This window comes from Muscardinus avellanarius (genome assembly GCF_963383645.1).
Source record: "Muscardinus avellanarius genome assembly, chromosome: 8".
In the NCBI taxonomy this organism is placed as follows: Eukaryota; Metazoa; Chordata; class Mammalia; order Rodentia; family Gliridae; genus Muscardinus; species Muscardinus avellanarius.
The window spans coordinates 39506766-39515177 of record NC_137794.1 but is presented as its reverse complement, the minus strand read 5'-3'; positions in this window follow the sequence as shown (position 1 = coordinate 39515177).

The window sequence follows — 8412 nt, the reverse complement described above, 5'->3', positions numbered from 1 at the left end:
CTTTAAGTTAAACTACGTTTGATTCTTTCTAATGTATTTTTAATTTTTTTCTTTTAAAAAATGCAATATGAAAGGAAACTGTAGCTTGTGAAATGTACATAGATAATGAGAGCTCACTGAGGTTTTGACTTTCTCATGGTGAGGCTGTAATTCTTTGGTATATGTGTATTTAGTATAACCATATCTTGGGATACTGAAGCCTCTACTATTTCCCTCCAGTTTAACTACTCCAGTTGTACAGAGTATTGGCATACATGTAGTATATTTAAACAAATTCTCAGACTCTTTTAAATACAAAACTGTAAACCTGAAATTTGGCAGTGATACTAATCAGACAAAAACTTGTAACTTGTTAGAAAAATTCTCTAAATACTTTGAAAGTCGAGTTCAATCCATATGTAGTAACCAACATACAGCTTCTTGGGATTTCTGTTATTCTTGGTAACTTTGTGAAAACGTAAAATGAAAAAGCCAGTTGAAGTCTTACTTGTGAGGTATTGTAATAATGAAGGATGAGCTTTTACATTCCTGCTTATTTTTATTTACCCCAGATATTATATTGAGTAGATAAAGTTATAATGCATAATGATTTTATTTCTTGAAGGAAAATAAAGAAGAGATTTTGCTTTTTAAACTTTCCATTGGGCATAAAACAAGTACTTATTCATCTGCAGAGAATAAATTTCTAGTATTTTGGGCTTTTTTGCTTGTTTTATTTAGTTTATCAAATAGGAAATTTAAAAATATCCTATAAACATTTTTACATTTCAGTTTTCACCAGGAAAGGAATATATGATCTGAATAGCAGCAGAGAAGAAAATAGGTCCATCTCAAATTCTTTAATTCCAATGAGAAATATCTGTCGTTCTAAATTAAGAGGAGTAATGCTATCAGTTATACTTTAAGTTTTTCTGTACCTTGGGTCTTCATTTAGAATATTTTTTCCATCGTGCTTTGAGCTTCCTGACCCATGGTCTTTGAGTAAGGAAAAGGCATTTGTGCTACTTATTTATGTCTTGCAACTCCTACAAATTGAAACCTTCCCCTGCCTTAACCTTATCCCTCTGTCTGAGTTTTTTCTAAAACAGACAGGTCTTGGGCCTTTATGGTGTTAATGCTGCAAGGAATTTCAGAGGGTTATCTCTGCAATCTGTCTTGTGGATGTTGTAGTCAAAGGCCAAAGCCCCTTACTATAAAGACCCTCTTGGAGGACTGAGGAGGAAGATACTAATTATGATAAAGGAACTATAAAACTTTTAACCTCAACAGCATTTTTAACCCCAGAAGAGAAGTAACAAAAGCAGCATTACGTATTTTTAAAAATCCCAAATAACGCATACATGACTGAAGAATTAAAAATAAGCAACGTTGATAGCGTATTATGAGATAAATAAAAAGGCTAAGAATGCATGATGAGATGCATTACCCTTCTGTTGAGAAGACAAGATGATGCGCCCGTCAGCTTATTCATCACAGTGCATATATCTGACAAGCAGTGTGATTTCCTTGCATTGCTCAGCAGAATTGCTGTAACTCATCTCTAGTTTATATGGAGAAAGGGTATCACTCCTGATTTGCTTTGTACTTTAAAACAGCACCAGTGTTAGCTATTGAGGGGGATACTGCTTGAACAGAGTTTGCACAGAATGTGCCACCGTTTATAGATATTGACAGATTTCCTTACGGATTCTGTAATCAGTTCATCAAATTACTATTAATTTTTTAATTTAAGATTAGGATCAAGGGACATGAAATAATTGCAATAGGTAGATTTATATAAGATTTTGTGTGTGTGTACGATATTAATAGCTTGACAAGGATGTGGGAAAAGACTTTGAGGATGAGTCTCTCCCAGCCTTTGTGCTTGTTATAATTCAAGGAGAATAGTTTTACAACTTGAGAAAACACGGAAAGTAATGCTCTATACCCATATGTGTTAGTATGTAGAGCATTTCACTTTCCGCTGTTGGTCATTTCAGATGACACCACAATAAAGGTAGAATTTTTTTTATTAATCTTTTTTTGGTAAAATTAGCAATATTGTACAAATGCTGTTCCCTTTTGGTTTTTCTGTAAATATTACTCAACATGTCACTTCAAAGACTAACCTTTTATTGTTATGTTAAATGACATATATACATTGATAATTATAAGTATATATCTGTATTTTATTAAAATGTGCTTAAGAAATTATATTAAAGTGTATTATTAAACCCTTTTGTGATTTTTGGAGGGCAATCATTTTATCTCTAAATACTGTTCCAAGAATAAGCACACATGTGCATACCACAACTTTTGTAGTTCTCAATTACAAAGCAGGGAAATGAGCCTGCTGTTCATTTTTCGTGTGTTAAATATAATTTCTTGTTGTGTTGACCATGTCATTGAAGGTGAAGTCCCTGATAAATGTTGAATACATGAAAGTATGGAGGCGAGAGGAGGAAGGCAGAGTGGTGTGTTTTGTTTCACGTCCAGGACAGAGAGGTGAGGACACAAGAGCAAGCTGCTTGCAGTGATGACAGATTACTTCTAGGCCCCTTGACTGGAAAACATTCCAAGGGACGTCGTGATGGGGTGAGGTTGCTGCTATCAAGACCAGTCACATTCTGAAAATTAACACTTGCTTCCATACAAGCTTTCTCCCAGAGGTCAACAGCTTTTCACAAGTGTGGCACCCAGTTGCTGACCTCTGATTTCTGGAATGTAGAGGGTCAGGAGACCTTACTCGCTCCCAGAGGAGGCACAGTGTAGCCCATACAGGGAAGGATTGCTCTCACTCTGTACATTAATGAGTGAAATTTTGAGAAAAAGAAACCTTACTTTTAAAATGCTAATAATTAGCCGGGTGTGGTGGCGCACGCTTGTAATCCCAGCATTCGGGAGGCTGAGACCTGGAGGATCACGGTTCGCGGACAGCCTCAGCTACTTAGTGAGGCCCTCTGCAACTCAGTGAGACCCGGTTTCAAAATAAAGAATAAAAAATAGGGCAGGGGGTGTAGCTCGGAGGTCGAATGCCCCTGGGTTACATCCCCAGACCCGCAAAAAAAAAAATAAAATAAAATAAAAAATAAATAAAATGCTAATAATTCTTTCTCACCTCTCAGACTTATACCTAACAGTGACCCATACCTTACTATAAGCAGTAACTTTGGAGATAGTGAGAGATTTGATTAATAGGGAAAAAAAAAGTAATTTTTGTAGCAAGCTAATTCTGGGAAGATTTGGATGAAAAGGAGAAAGTACCAGAAGAGAAATCCCTAACTAAACTCTCCAGGCTCCCATGAAGTTCAGAACCATTAAAAACAATCATTTTTTTTATTTTACTGGGAATACACTTGACTCGTGCCTGTAATCCCGGTACTTGGGAGGTGGAGACAGGAGGATTGCAGGCTTAAGGCCAGCCTCAGCAATTTAGTAAGACCTGCAGCAGCTTATCCAGAGCTTGTTTCAGAATAAAAATAAACAGGGCTGGGTGTGTAGCTTGGAGATAGAACATCCCTGAGGTCAATCCCCAGTACTGAAAAAAGAAAAAAGGAATTCTTTATTTCACAGTGTGGTAATGTTGGGTTTCCTCTTGACAAATTTATTATCTCAGCTACATGAAGGTTTTCCTAAACTTTCTGTTGGAAATTAAACAATTAAATTATTATCATGTGTCAGTCTCACTGATCATCTTTTTAGAAAATGCTCAGATAAGTTTAGACTGAGGTTAAATAAGTGACACATGATTATAGCACCCCAGGAACTCAAAGCTTAAACATTAAAATTATCAGTGACCTAAATGAGCAAATAACATATATTCAACATAGAAACACCCGACAGATATTAAACTTTGTCTCTCTATATGCTAACAGATTTTCAGATACGTTTTCTTTCTACCTCAGAGTTGGTATTGTGAAAACATCATTGCCTTGGGAATTAGGGAAGTTGGTTTCAAACATCATGGATTTCTCAATCAAGATTTTGGGCAATATCTTAACCACTTTTAGTGTTCTTATGTGTGACAGAAATGAGTACAAGGATAATTACTTTTTCTGTTTCAAATTCATATAGTCTTCCTGTAAAAATATTTCGTTTTATATCAGGAAACTAGCTTTATAAATTACTAACTATTGCAATATATCTATCTATCTTAGAGCTGTATCTTTATAAAGATCACAACAGTATCAGTATTATTTCCAGTTAATTGGATTACTTAGAATTACTTGGAATTGCACTTAATTCAGTTATAATGTATAGGAAAAATTTAGTATTTTCCTATTGGAAGGAAACTATACTTAGTGAAGTAGATTTGCTATTTTATAGTGAACAGAAAAAGATGTTAATAAATTTTTTCATGGTGCTCTTAATTACATGACATAAATTATATAATTATGGAATAAGTAAGTCAATCTAATGAAATATCTAGAGATGATTTCCAGACCAGTCAAAATACATTTAAATTCTTTTTCTTTTTATTTTTTTGTGCGTCTGAAGATGGAACCCAGAAGCATTTGACCTCTGATCTATACCCCCTGCCCTATTTTTATTCTCTATTTTGAAACAGGATCTCACTGAGTTGCAGAGGGCCTCACTGAGTAGCTGAGGCTGTCTGCAAATTGTGATCCTCTGGTCTCAGCCTCCCGAATGCTGGGATTACAAGCGTGCGCCACCACACCCGGCTTACATTTAAATTATTTAGACAGCCTTTGAACTTGTCTCTTTGAAGGGTTTTATTTATGCCAAGACTCAGATACAATATGAAGTTTATTACCATGCCATTTTCTGAGTTTATGTTGATATAAAAGTTTATTTCAAAATAGACCTTCTATGTCCATGATTTAAATCATATTACTTCTGGTCTCTAGAATAACAATATGTCCAATAAAATGTCCAAAACATTTTTCTAGATAATACTTTATTGGGATAAGATATATCATGCAATGCATCTATTTAAAGTGAGCAAATCAAAAGTTTTTAGCATATTCTGAGTTGTGCAACCATCACCACCATCAATTGTAGAATATTTTATCACCCTGCAATAAACGTTTTGCTCATTAATAGTCATGCCCTCTTTTCTTCTCCTTTTTCTTGTCTTCTAAATCTTAGGCAACCACCAATCTACTTTCTGCCTCTATAGATTTTCTTATTATGGTCCATTGTGACTGACATCTTTCACTTAGCATAGCGTTTTCAAGGTTTATCCATGTTGTGGCATGTATGAGTATTGCATTTATTTTTTAATGCTGAGTATATTCATCGATAAACCACAATTTGTCATTTGATAGACATTTGAGTTGTTTCCACTCTTTATTATGATTAATGATGCTGTTATAAACATTAGTGCCCAAATTATTGTATGGATACATGCTTTCATTTCTCTTTGGTGTAGACTTAGGGGTGGAATTGTAAGGTGATGAAGCAATCACTTGAGAGACTACCAAGCTCTTATTTCCCCATATACTCACTGAAAATTGTTCTTATCAGTCTTTTTTAAAATTATAGTCAGCTAGGTGGTCATATAGTAACATCTCATTATGGTTTTGATTTGCGTTTTCCTGATGAATAGTAATTTTGAACTTCTTTTCCTGTGCTTTATTGGCCATTGGAGAAATGTTTGTCTATTCAGATCCTTTGCCCATTTTTTAATTGGGTTATCTTGTTATTATTATTAAAGTATAAGATTTCTTTATTTGTACATGTGTTTAATCAGATATATGACCTACACACATTTTCTCTCATTCTGTGGGGCTTTCTTTCAATTTCCTTCATGGTGTCCTTTATAGCACAAAAGATCTTAATTTTTGAGAAGGTCCGGTTCGTCTGTTTTTTTCTTTTGTTGCTTGTGCCTTTCATGTGAGCACCAAAATACTTTTATGAACTCTTTTAATCTGCCATTTCACATTCTTAGTAGTAGTAGTAACAAAATTGCATTTTAAGTGCTTTTTGAGTGTATACAATTAGCATTGCTTGATAAATGACTCCTCCTCCCAACACACCTGAAATGTTCTTAGGGAAATAAATTATTCCTTCACTATCTTAAAAGGAAATAAAAGAATCTTAAAGCATTATAAACTTTTTATCATCATAAAAAGGTTGGGATTTTCAATACTTAATCAATATATATTAAGGATTGACTATTTACTTGACATTGCTTTAGAAATTTGGAATATAGCCATAAACAACACTGCTGATATCTCTAAATGTCTCCAAAAGTTACAATGCTATTTGCTGAAGGAAAAAACATTTTATATTGCAATATATCACAGTTGGCAGGAAAAATGAGTGCTGCCTTCTTGGCTTGTCCATGAGTTGGTTCCTTTGCCCTTATGATGTTTTATATCCCAGATGGTCACTGCAAACTGCTTGCTGTGTGCCAAGGTACAAGAGGGATATATTATCGCCTTAACTCTGAGTTTGTTTTATGGTTTTCTTTGGAAACTCTAACATAATTTAAAATTCATTTTTCAATTTGGCTCTATCTACAGAACTGTAATAAGATGTTTCTATATTATTAGTAAGAGTGAATACTTTACTTGTTTGGGGTTTTGGACACTTCTACACATTTTTCTTACAGGTATTTTGGGAAATGGCTGGCAGAGATTTGTAGATTCCTTTGTCTTTATTTACCTAATCAAATTCCAAGGGAGAATTGCTTGAACTTTATGTTTTTTCAAGAAAAGTGGAAACTCTCACTTTACAACAATAGTGTCTTGAGAAGTACTTCTGTCCATCAAGGAATGTTACAAAGCCCTGATAGTCCTTACCTTAGGGAGGTTGGCTTAACAATGAGTGAACATCATGCAGACCCCCTTATACCTTCTGCTCATTCTGTTTTTCTAAGTCCCATGACCTTGATGTATGGGAAGGAGAAGAACTAAACATTGTCTGTGCTCAAATGTGGTTTATTCAGTTTTACCGTGGGGATACTGAGAGGGCAGAGATAAAAACATAAAAATAGAGGTCTTAACAGGTTTAGCAATCAAGTAAGAAAGGTATGAGCCAGGCGTGGTGGCGCACTCCTGTAATCCCAGCATTTGGGAGGCTGAGACCAGAGGATCATGGTTTGCAGACAGTCTCAGGTACTTAGTGAGGCCCTCCACAACTTAGTGAGCCCCTGTTTCAAAATAAAAAATAAAAAAAGGGCAGAGGATGTAGCTTTGAGGTCAAATGCCCCTGGGTTCCATCCCCAGACCCGCAAAAAAAAAAAAAAAAAAAAAAAAAAGAAAGGTATGGCGATATAATACATATGATCACTAGATAATCTCATTTTGATCCATCTATAAGCTTCAAAGAAGATATCCAGCAAATTCAGGGACCATCTCCATCAAGCATTTTCAAGCTCCTTGGTTTTTCATACTTTTTTCTCAGTCCTAAATATCCTTCCCCACCTACCTTCTCATTATCAAGGACTTACTCAAGAACTTCCTTCCTCAGTGAAGCCTTTCTCAATTTCTATTTCTCCCACTACCTTGTCTATAAGAGAAATAAACTCTTCTTCTCAAATCTTGTCACAGTACTCAGTGCATACTTTTCTAAAAGAATATATTTTAATAAACACAAAACATATTTTAATATGTGTTTGCTTTTCCCATAGGTCAACTAGCCCACCTATAATGTGGAGCCACATGGGAGGCAACTGTCTCATTTATTTTTGCCTCAACACCTACCCGAGATAAAAGGCAACTGAGAAAAGACTGAATACAAAAATAAACTTGTGAATAAAATGAAATTGGTAGGCCTAGAATGAAACCTCAAATTTGGGAAGACTAGAAGTTTTGCTTGGTCACCTGCCCATTTGCCATATCAGAAGACACTCGGGACTGCAGTTTTCTCGCAGAGAGAAGGGAAAGGAAAGGCTTCTTTCTCTTTTATTTCTTTCTCTCTGCTTAAGCAGTCTTATGTCCAGAGGGTTGTGACTAGCACCTATATAAGATGCTCCTCCCCAAACTGTAGATATTTTCTCATTCAAAGCTATTAGGATGTTACAGGAATCCAAAGGGAAACTTCTTTTTTAAAGTTGGTACACTGTACATGACAGTGAGATTCATAGTGAATGATATTCATATATGCACACACCACTATTTGGTCCATTTTCCTCCATGATTTTTCTTTTTCCCTCCTCTCATCCCTCCCTCCCTATGCATGATAGATTCATAGTGATACATTCATGCATGCAGAGGGCGTGTGGTCTGTTTCTTTCCCAGTACCTCCTCTTTTCTCGCCCTTCTCTTTCCCTAGGCCCTTACACTACTCTGCTGGTCTCTCACTTAATTTTCACGAGATTTTTTTCTTTCCTTTTTTTTCTCTCTAGATTTTGCATATAGAAAAAAACCCACAAGGACCTTGATTTTCTGAGTCTGGCTGATTTCTCTTAGCACTTTTTTCTCCAGCCCCTTCCATTTTAAATTTTATTAATTTTTTAATTTAATT